The following is a 12,300-nucleotide window of genomic DNA, read 5'->3' on the forward strand; positions in this document are numbered from 1 at the left end:
AATCAGGAAAAATACAATCCAGTGAGCTAAGTTACTTCTTTAATGTCACACACAGCAAGTGACAAAGGTCAAGTGTGCAACATCATATTGTGATTTCAATTCTAGTCCTTTCTTGACAATGTTATAACCTAGTTTATATGTTTTCTTTTTTAAGTGGTTTTTACTTTGTGAAGTTACACAGTTTAAAATAGCACAAAACAAACTCAATCTTTTCCTGTGAAAGGAAAACTATTTCTTTTCCCAAATCATCAGCTGGTGATTTGTTATGAACCAGTGAACAAGCTGTGGACCATAGCTTCCTACTTGGGATTTTGTCAGTTTTAAGTGTTTGCTTTTATCTATTTCTGTTTAACGTGATAACACAAAAGTCGAGAGAAGCACCACTTCCTTAGTCTCTTCACATAATCTGGGCATCATACAGTCACTTAAAAGACAAGTTTTATTCTCTTCATTATATACCAAATGCTCTGAATTTATTTTACAAGAGACCCTTTGATCCTTCAGAAACAAGCTTCTTTTTGAAGCCCTGGCAACATAGTGCTCAAGAGGTCTCCTCCAACAGGGGCCAGTGGGTCACTCCGCACACATTTTAAGTACTTACTTTGTATAGCTCCTGCAGCTTTATAATACTGCAGAAATTAGGGGTAGCGGGGAGAGGGAGGATCCATTCAAAGCAAAGCAAAAGAAAAGCAGCAAACAGTAAGAAGGGTTCAACTCCTTCCCTTAGTGAGCCCTTGGTGAGACGGAGACAGGAAATTTTATCTAAGGAAAGCAAGGATGGTGGACTGAGGAGGGGCACAGGCAGGTAACTAATTGGCAAGTCCAAGACGAAACAGATTAAGGTGAAAATCACATGCAATCAACATTATTTTCTGTTTTCAAAGCCACATACAAGATTACAAGGTATAATTTGAACCCAGCTAAAAGGATCCCACAGAAATCTCAAGTCATTTTATAATTCCAAAAGAGTGAAGCAACGAGTAGCTGAGAGCTAACTAATTATCTGGGAAATTCAAGCAAAACATCGTTTCCTCTAATCCTCCCATATTCACAAATATTTTAGGAAATACTAGGCTCTAGAGACCTACATATTCTAAAAAATGGACCAATTTTAGAATAGCCAATTCCACTTTGGACCCTCATCTTCTTTTGGTTAGAGAAACGTAATATTTGCAGGTTATTTCTTGCATGAATCACTCACTGAGTATACCCGGAGCAGATGACACTGAATTGCTTATGTGTTCTAGGGAAAGATTTCAATGGACACAAGGGGAAAGGACCTGGTCAGTGGACATTTTGGGAATTATGCTTTTTTCTGTCATTTTTACACATCATTGCTCAAAATTAATCAAGTTTCTGAAGAAAGTAACAATTAGAAAAAAGGATTAGGACAGACTTTACATAAATTGTATCAGATACAAACCATGTTGGCAGAAATTATAATTAATAAACAATGAAATGTAACACCATCCTAAACAGAAAGCAGAATCTCCTTAGAAACAACACACAGGGCTAATACAAAAATCAATGTTCACTGTGCTGGTTGCCTGCAAAATTACACAATTAATCCTGCGTAAACTAACCTATCAGCAATGGACTCTGCAGGATTCCTGTAACTATTAGGCTGCACAATGTATTAAAGAAAGAGAACCTTAATGAGATCCCATGAGAACCTAATGATTTAAATCATGTTCTTTTCCTCCCTAAAAGAACATTTTTACTCCACTTAACGGACATTACTTTCCATATCTGATACACATATGGTCAAATTCACCATTAAATCAAGTACCAGGAACCAGAGGACAGCCTATCTTCAGTCTATAATATGCTATTAAGCTGATATCAATGTAATAAGAGGATTTAGAAATCTACTTGAAAAAGATGTCACTTATATTCTTAGATTTGATAGTAATATACTGCTATCCTATGTCAGTGGGCTCTCATAGGGGCTAATGAGCTATTACAAAATTGTATTACCACAAGATACACCATACGAAGACATGTAGTCTTGTGGGGCATTCAATTTATGTAAATTATAATCTGGTTTATTTTACCTCAAAAACAACTAGAAATAAAGAAACCACTTAGGTATAATCGTTTTAAAGATATTGCTCCTGTTACACATGTGCTTACACTTACGTAACAGTACAAGCAATGAGGCTTACATTCACGTGAGAGTACTCTTTTGAATATTTAACATATAAATAGACAAGTCTGCAGAGTTTAATCAGAGAAACAGTTCAAACATTTTTTGATGATTGGGGTAAGCCTTTGAGGGACTTTATTCAACTCTTAGGATTGACTGTAATTCCATCTATCTGCCACTTAGATAGAGGCAAAGTGATTCTTCAGGCTCTCCCCTGTGCCTCCGTAACATACTCAGGTAAACTGAAATTCTCATGGTAAAGAATCTGCCTGCAATGCAGGAGACCCAGGTTCAATCCCTGGGTTGGGAAGATCATCTGGAGGAGGGCATGGCAACCCACTCCAGTTTTCTTGCCTGGAGAATCCCCATGGACAGAGAATCCCCATGGACAGAGGCGTCTGTGTCAACAGAGTTGGACACGACTAAGCACAGCACAACACAGACATATTATTGTTAAACATTCCAATAACATCATTAAATTTGGTCTTGACTTCTTCTGAGTCTTGATTCTGTAATCCTGACAACAATCTAGTCATAGATGAAATCCAGTTAGGCACTGTCCACCTCTACCCCTAACTGCATGCCAAAATAAACAGATGTATGGATGGATCTGTCTGCTTAGTCATCTGCAGATTGATAAATACACAAAGACACTTAATTGCAATAAGCAAAAGTGAGAAAAAAGGAAATGCTTTTTTTTTTTTTTTCCCCAACCATGTTCCTGGAGCCCTTGTGGACATCCTGGAAAGCCTCACCTGAAAACTCACAAGCATCGGCTGGTTTTCTCCCCTTTGCCTCCACTGCTGGAATCAAACAGAGGAGAGTCCAAATATCACAACGAAAATTGTCAGCAGGAGGCTGGAGCAATGAGTACGCGTATTTTAAGGGGTAGAAAGATGGCGGAAAGTGGGGAGAGACAAAAAGAGGGAAATCCAGGAGGAGAAAAGAATGTAGGTGCGCTAAGGAGAGCCATTTGCCTGAAACGCTGGAAGCCTCCGAGGCAATAAAGTTAGACGACATTTCTGCAGTGACATGGTATCATGAAACTGCAGCAAGGACCCACACATGTAGCACCTTGCCACACATCACCTATTGTCTTTCAAAATGATATGAGTCTTTGGGCTCTTATTTTCATACAATAAGAATCAAAAATGGAAGAGAAAAGACAGAGGTTTGGTTTGCTCTTTTTATTCTCATTTAGCTCAAAAGCACCGTGCTCTCCTATCTGGTCCAAGGAGCTAGTACCGATGGCTCAGCAGCATCACTAACGGAGCACACACACCTGCGCTACTCTAGATCCCAACCTCAGATCTAGCTTCTCAGGGCTAATATATCACTTCCTGTCTCATGTTTCTTCTCATATGGCTTTTCTAAAAACATACAGTTTTTCTAAAAACAGGCAGAAAAATATTAAAAAGGATTTACAAGACAGCTCCCTGCTTGGTTTTAATAGATGAGCATTCACAGGTGGCTATTGAAGAAAAAGTAAGATGAACATGGAGTAGAGAGGAGATGGGTAACATTTATATTCCCTATAGATCCTGGGAATATCTGCACCTGCTACTTGCTTGTAGGATATAAATATTAATTTTACCTCTGAAGACTCCTAGTGAAAGTATTTACCTGAAATAATAGGCATGAATTAACCTGATAACCAGTTTTCATAAATTTTTTTTTTAATTTCCAGCAAGACAATATTTTGACAAGGACTAAGACATGCTTCTTACGCTGTTTTCAAAACTCTCCCATGTGAAGTCTACTCAGAAAATTATTTTTCTTTACTGAATTTTCTGCTAAGTCCTGGGGAAAGGAAGAAGAACTGTGGAAAATGAAGGGAAAGACATAAATCATAAGCACCATAGGGTAAAAATTTTCTCTGAGAAGTCACAGAAATATCCCCACTTTTAAAAGAAGACAGCAAAGCACTGACTCCCTCATTATACATTCTTAAGTATTGCTTTCTATTTTAGATATTAGAGAAGTATAATCATTGTTTAGTTCTTAGACTGTGGTGGTGTGTGTATGTGTTCGTGAGTTTCATTATGAGCATGTGTGCAGGTGCAAATGAAAGGTAATCATTTTGTGTTTGAGCCAGCTTTCACTTTTGGTTTACGTGCTATCTCAAAAAAAAAAATCCTTTGAGAATCAATTCAGGCTCTACTTTATTGGATGGTTCTCTAATTTATATTCATTAACAGGCTTCAAAGATATTAAATTTGGTTTAACTTAAGGATCAAATAAGAGACAGTGTGATACCCTGTGCCATTTCCATCACAGCACTTACTATTGATCTATTAACTGTGTATCTCCTGAGCTAGACTGCAGTCTCTGAGTGTCGGTACCCATCCAGTTGCTCGTTATTGTTCCTGAACTTAACACAGAACTTAGTACACACTCAGAGCTCAATATTAAATCAGAATGAATAAAAGGTTTAAAAACTTAACCTCCCAGTCAATTAGTACCTAATACAGTCCTTTTCAGTTTTTTCAACTGATTTTTTGCACTTTTCTCTCCACCGAACTTTGCATGTAACCAACATGGGTTTTGATTCTTTACTGAATCTAATAATGTTCACAATTGCAGCAAATACATTTTTAGTAAATGCTTCATTCCAGTCACTGTTCTAACAGTTTTTAAAGGAGTAATTCATTTACTAACATTGAGACCATCTTCACAGAAACCTTAACACAAACCAGGTGGACTCTAGAAGCTGAAAAATGTAAGAAACAGATTCTCCTCTAGGGGCTCTAGAGGGACACAGCAATACTGACATTTTGATTTTAGGACTTGTAGTCTAAAGAACAGTAGGCCTCCAGAACAGTAGGAAAAGAAATTTAAAGCCACTAAACTGGTGGCTTTAATGGCAGAAAACAAAGAGGAACTAAAGAGCCTCTTGATGAGGGTGAAAGAGGAGAGTGAAAAAGTTGACTTAAAACTCAGTATTAAAACACAAACTAAGATCATGGCACCCAGTCACATCACTTCATGGCAAACAGAGGGGGAAAAGGTGGAAGCAATGACAGATTTCCTCTTCTTCAGCTTTAAAGTCACTGTGGATGGTGACTGCAGCCAGAAATTAGAAGACGATAACTTCTCAGCAGGAAAGCTATGACAAACCTAGACGATGTATTAAAAAGCAAGGACATCCCTTTGTCAGCGAAGGTTCATATAGTCAAGGCTATGGTCTTTTTTCAGTAGTCAAGTACAAATGTGAGAGTTGGACCATAAAGAAGGCAAAGCACTGAAAAATTGATCCTTTCCAACTGTGATGCTGAAAAAGACTCTTGAGAGTCCCTTGGACTGCAAGGAGATCAAACCAGTCAATCCTAAAGGAAATCAATCCTGACTATTCATTGGAAGGACTGATGCTGAAGCTGGAACTTCAGTACTTTGGCCACCTGTTGCAAAGAACTGACTCACTGGAAAAGACCCTGATGCTGGGAGAGAATTGAAGGCAGGAGAAGAAGGGGATGACAGAGGATGAGTTGGTTATATGGCATCACTGACTCAAAGGACATGAGTCTGAGCAAACTCCGGGAGTTGGTGATGGACAGGGAAACCTGGCGTGCTGCAGTCCACGGGGTTGCAAAGAGTTGGACATGACTTGGTGACTGAACAACAACAAAACTAGTGGTAACTGTTTAGAGCAACAATAGAAAACTAATACAGGTTGTGTAATATACAAATGTGTAGATAACTCACATTCTAGAGGACCAATTTCTACTCTTCACAAAATAGCAATTTCTTTTTACAAACATAAATCAGATCAAGTTGTTTTATCTGCCTGAAAAACTGAATAGACATTTTTTTTTTCTCAAGGAGGAAATGCAGATGCCCAATAGGTACATGAAAAGATTTTCAACATCACTAATCATCAGTTCAGTTCAGTTCAGTCGCTCAGTCATGTCTGACTCTTTGCGACCTCATGAATCACAGCACGCCAGGCCTCTCTGTCCATCACCAACTCCCGGAGTTCACACAGACTCACGTCCATCGAGTCAGTGATGCCATCCAGCCATCTCATCCTCTGTCAACCTCTTCTCCTCCTGCCCCCAATCCCTCCCAGCATCAGAGTCTTTTCCAATGAGTCAACTCTTCGCATGAGGTGGCCAAAGTACCGGAGTTTCAGCTTTAGCATCATTCCTTCCAAAGAAATCCCAGGGCTGATCTCCTTCAGAACAGATTGGTTGGATCTCCTTGCAGTCCAAGGGACTCTCAAGAGTCTTCTCCAACACCACAGGGAAATGCAAATCAAAACCACAATGAGGTATCTCCACACAGCTGTCAGAATGGCTGTCATTAAAAAGAACACAAACACCACATGCTGGTTAAGGATGGAGGACAAAAGAGAACCCTCGTAGATTGCTGGTGGGAATGTATTAGTGCACCCACTGTGGAAAATAGTATGACAGTTTCTCAAAACACTACAGACAGAAACTCCATTTGACCGTACAATCCCATTCCTGGGTACATATCTGAAAAAAATAACAAACACTAATTCCAAACATACACGCACCCCAATATTCATAGCAGCGTTATCTACAACTGCCAAGATGTGGAAACAATCTAAGCATTCATCAACAGATGAGTAGATTAAGATATGGTATATATACACAACATAATATTCCTCGGCCATATAAAATAACAAAATTTTGCCATGTGCAGCAACATGGATAGACTTGGTGGATATAATGCTAAATGAAGTCAGACATGGAAAGACAAATCCTGTATGATATCACTTACATGTGGAATCTAAAAAATACAACTAACTAGTGAATTTAACACAAAAGAAGCAGACTCACAGATATAGAGAATAAACCAGTTGTTTATTTAACCAGTAGGTTACCAGTGTGGGCGGTTTTGTGGGGGCAGGAGGGCATGGGGCAGGGGAGTGGGTGGTACAAGCTCTTGGGTGTAAAATAGGCTCAAAAATGTTTGTACAACACAGGAAACATAACTAATATTTCATAATAGCTAGGAATGGAAATTAACCTTTAAAAATTGTATTAAAATGTTTAATTAATAAAAATTTTAATTTGCTTAACTGGCTGGAGTCCTTTGAAGTTCCTATACTGCATTTGAAATCCATATGCTCACACACAATCTACAAGGCCTTATACAGTCTGCCCTAACCTCACCTGTGCCAAGCTCTACCATGCTCACCGCACTCCTGATCCCAGCCTTCTGTCAGTTCGTGACTTCTACCCTGCCTTTCCGCTCCCTGCCCGTCTGCCTGGAACTCTGCTCTTCTGGCTCTTCTATTTGCCTTCTTCCCTTTCAGGCTCGGTTTGAAAGTCACCTTCTCAGAAAGCCCTTTCTAAAGTAGGTTCCTCCTCTCATTTTTCTCTATCACACTCCTTGTTTCTTCCCTGTAATGATTTCATTGTTTACTTATTTATTGGCTGACATTTTCAGTAACGGCAAATTCTGGGAGGCAGGGAATCTGTCTTCATCTTAATGCTTAGCACAGTGCCTGTGATTTATAAACACTCGATGAATATTTGATGAATGAATGACTCCTTGAAATCAAAATTACACACACACACACACACACACACACACACACACACTTTTCTTGAAGACATCATTTCTTCTGTTTTCTACCTGGTAGCATAGCTATACCCCCACAGGTAAAGTTTTCTGATACTATTACTTTCCAGCATCAATCTGGTCAGATCAAATTATTCAGGAGTTGTACAGAAGGTAATTCCTCCCTCGATACACATAGGAATGAAAGGGAAAAAAAAATCAAGCTACTAAAAATTCCCTTCCTCTGCAGACTTTTAAACTGCTAATCAGCACAAGCAGCTTGTAGCAGATTGAACTCAAAGTGTTGCTGAAATGGCACATAACTAATTTCAGGTGATTTAATATCTTACATTGCCCTAGTGAAAATATTGACACAGAAGAAGAATATGATTTGGAGTCTTTCTGCACTGCTGAATTCGGTGTTAGCTTTGGAGCCTCTATCAAGGCATTTTCATTAATCAACACTGCTGAAAAAAGGAAGTCTGGGTGTGGCATCCAGAAACCACTGCCAACTTGGGAAAATGCGAGAAAATGGTCAAATGCTAGTTATCTGGTATGAATATTTAGAAGCCCTTTCCAAAAATGTATAGTCCACTTGGTCTGTTTCAAAGTCACATCCAGCAATGTTTCTTGAGTGGTCAATGGCACATGCCTGTGGAGGAAATAGTCTCCCAAATATATTGTCAATACTCATAGACAATTAGTTTTGTTAAGGTAAATATGATGTTAAGATTCTTCTGGCAAAGTCACATCTTACTACTGCTGCTGCTGCTGCTAAGTCGCTTCAGTCGTGTCCGACTCTGTGCGACCCCATAGACAGCAGCCCACCAGGCTCCCCCGCTCCTGGGATTCTCCAGGCAAGAACACTGGAGTGGGTTGCCATTTGCTTCTCCTCACATCTTACTAACGGTGTCTATAAGTACAAAGTTTTCTGTTTTGTTTTTGTGTTTTATAAACAGGTCTGGTATATACTAACTAGAGCTCCCAGGTGGCTCAGTGGTAAAGAACCCGCCTGCAATGCAGGAGGCATGGGTTCAATCCCTGGAAAAGGAAATGGCAACCCACTCCAGTGTTCTTGCCTGGAAAATCCTATGGACAGAGGAGCCTGGCAGGCTATAGTCCTTGGGGTCAGAAAGAGTCAGACACTACTTAGCAACTAAACAGCAGCATATACTGACTTCTAGGGTTCAGAGGTCATTGTTTTATTCATAAGAGCATTCTCTAGTATATTATGTCATAAACAACTCTCATTAACTTTATGAACGAAAATAGTTAAACTCCTGACAACATTGAAAATAATACAAAAAGCAAGGAGACCTTTCCAACTGCCATATAGGAAAGTCAAATTGAAATTTTGGGACATCAAAAAGAAAAATAAAATTGTCGTATTTTGAATTATTGTGCCATACACTTGCAAAAATGGATTTCACCCTCATTGGGTCAAATTTCAAATACCAGTAATGCTATTTCTCTCACAGTACTTCAGTCTAAAGCTGTACCATTCGACACAGTTTTTAAATATCATTCGATCAATAGTGCTCCTCTAAAATACAGCAATGCTTTTTAAACCTCGTATTTTGTTCACATATTCTGGCAGCTAGGACTCAGATCCTACATTCTTAGGTTTAAAATATGTCAACTACATATATTCCCACTCAGAACATGCATTATACCCATTTTTAAAGGTTTAGGCTGGAAGCTGACAAATTTGATTAAAATGACTGATTCATGGAGTCAATGAAAGAAAAATGAGTGGAAACACCGAAAGTCAAACAAATTCAGAAATCATAAAATGGCAAACTCAGAAGTAAATTTCACCATTGAATCATTCAATAGATGTCAATGACACCTTTGTCAAAGTCAAGTTGTAAAGCTTTTGAGAGATGCTTCAATGCACAGAACAGTTTTATAATTAATCACCTAGTATGTGGCCAAGAAATAGATGTCACTTTTTGCCCTCAATAAACATGCAGTGGCAAAGGCGAATCCACTGACAATTTTAAGAGGTTTTCACTTCGCTGATGAATGCTTTATGAGAAAGCATAACCTAAGCGAGTGAATGCAACATAAGTGAGGTTTGGTGGATATACAAAGGATCAATTATATACACATTTGTTTGTGTGTGTGCATGTACTTAAATGTGTTTAAATTTTCAACTTTTAGTCTTTAAATTGTGCCTTGCCACTGTTACTTATTAGATGTGTGTAATTAATCTTTATAAGAAGTTCCTTCAGAAGAGTTAGAATATTTCACATCACTGTAACTATTACTTTATAAACTCTACTAATGGAAGCACTTCTTCAAATAGAACTCCGAATTTTTGTGTATTTCTAGGTATGGATGAAAAATTCATAGCAATTAATACAGGGTGTATTATTCAAAGAGCTGTCAGAAGGAAGAATATCATTACGAACCAATACTGTGGGTGTTTACTTTTGTACTTTTTCTTAAAGTAAAATTCCTTAAAGTTGTAAGTTTATACAAAAATGTAAACAAGAATTTAGAGAATCGTTAAGAGCTCATAGTCAGATCCCAATATTGGAATTCATTATCATTAATTTCCTTTCCTCTCTGTTTTTTTTTTCATTTCACATGCATATTATGTATAGAAAACTGACCACAGAATGTTCATACCTGCAGAATCTGAGCTTGCCTAACTAAGAACGAGGTCCTAGAAATAGCAGTACTCTGAAACACAGAGAAGATATTAACCCAAAAGGAAAAAAAAAATGACAGTGCTGTTTTTCTATTGGTTCTCTGGCCACATCACAAGGTCACTGGCACCAAATAGCCCTATAATAGCTCAGAATGCCCATACCCTTGACCTCTCTGCCAATCAAGAAGGCATCTGGCTGGCTCCCTAAACACAGATGCTGTGAAGTCACCATCTTCCAACTATGCTTGGCTTTCTCTAAGCCTACTCCAAATTAGGGTGGGAAGGCCTTCCAGAACTTGAGAAAAGTATGCAAATCGCACTTTATCACATCAGGTTTTCTCAAACAGCACTAGATTACACTATGCTGAGGTATATTTTGTTGATGATACACTGATAAATACTGCTAAAAATCAAATGCTCATTAAATAGGGTTTGAACATTTTCTATTTCAGAAAAATTATAATTGCAATGGAATTTCTTCTTCACCTTTCAAGTTCTGCCTCTTCTCTGACATCTTTGAGTAGTGCAAGGAGATCCAACCAGTCCATTCTAAAGGAGATCAGTCCTGGGTGTTCATTGGCAGAACTGATGCTAAAGCTGAAACTCCAATACTTTGGCCACCTCATGCGAAGAGTTGACTCATTGGAAAAGACCTTGATGCTGGGAGGGATTGGGAGCAGGAGGAAAAGGGGACGACAGAGGATGAGATGGCTGGATGGTATCACCGACTCGATAGACATGAGTTTGAGTAAACTCCGGGAGTTGGTGATGGACAGGGAGGCCTGGCATGCTGCGATTCATGGGGTCACAAAGAGATGGACATGACTGAGCGACTGAACTGACTGATTGACTGAAGCTGGAAGTAATCTTTCTCTATTTTGACCACACATCGTCAATACATTCCAATACAATGCAATACGTCCATTGCATTCCAACATATACATCAGCATTTATGATCCTTTATTTTGCAGTGCACTTATTTATGTACATGTCCCAGCTCTTTAATTGGACTGGAGGTTCATAACATTGCAGGAATGTAAGACACTAGAAAATGCATCTATACTCATATTAATAACATTTTATGGGCATGTATTTAGTAGAAAGTGTAAGCATCTTCAGGCCACCACTTGTGTCTAACTCCTCTTGGAATCTCTCTATCCAACGCTGTAATTTCCACACAGTAAGAACTTCCTAAATTTTCACATAAACACTAAATGCAGAAACAGAATGAAGAGAGAACAGGACTGTGATGAATTTTTCTTAGGGATATTTTTACCCTCCTGGAGTTCGGCTGCATGTCCTAAAATAGTACTCTCAGTACCAAGAGGATCTTAGAAGGTGGCTTTGGGCATGATGTAAGTGAACATCCTTTGTCTTTTAATCCTTCTGACTACAGAAACCTGAAAGTCTCAAGTAGATCCTAATACATCATCACCAGCACTTTAACGTTACCAGTCTATTTCATAAAGAAGGAACAGGACTGAAGTACGAGGCCTTTGGCAGGCAACAGGATCTTGCTAGAATGTGACCTTGGGCTGTTTTCGCTCTATTCACGTTTGTACGCACCTTTCATTATTTCCCCTGGTGGTGTTTCATTGATAGCAATGAAATCAAACTTCCATTTTAAGTCACTGTCTTTATAATGAGCTAGCTAAAATTTTACGTGAATTATGGTGGATGGCACAAAGATAGGACAAAAACCGTGACGATGGTTACATTTCAGCGAGTACAGTCTTAGAGCTGGAGATTACTGAGTGACCTGTAACTTTCAGAAGAAAGGAGAGCAGGAAATGTATTGAGAAGACAGACAGGAGCAGCGAGCTGTTCAGTAACAGGAGAGGGTCTCTAAGGATACAGCAAAGTACAGGGAATCATGAAGGCTGAGTCCGGCTGGCTGTGGAAAGCGAGTGTGACAGTTACTTGGCAGTCAAAGCAGTGGGGAGCCAGGGGGAGTTTTTAGGAAGTAAGT

The 12,300-nt window shown here is 38.9% G+C and overlaps 1 protein-coding gene across 3 annotated transcripts in view; it reads right to left on the reverse strand.

Annotated features, from left to right (window-relative positions):
• Window positions 1-12,300, reverse strand: part of CHL1 (cell adhesion molecule L1 like) — a 229,538-nt gene that overhangs the window by 201,240 nt on the left and 15,998 nt on the right. The window lies entirely within an intron of this gene.

This window comes from Capra hircus, chromosome 22, assembly GCF_001704415.2.
Source record: "Capra hircus breed San Clemente chromosome 22, ASM170441v1, whole genome shotgun sequence".
In the NCBI taxonomy this organism is placed as follows: domain Eukaryota; kingdom Metazoa; phylum Chordata; class Mammalia; order Artiodactyla; family Bovidae; genus Capra; species Capra hircus.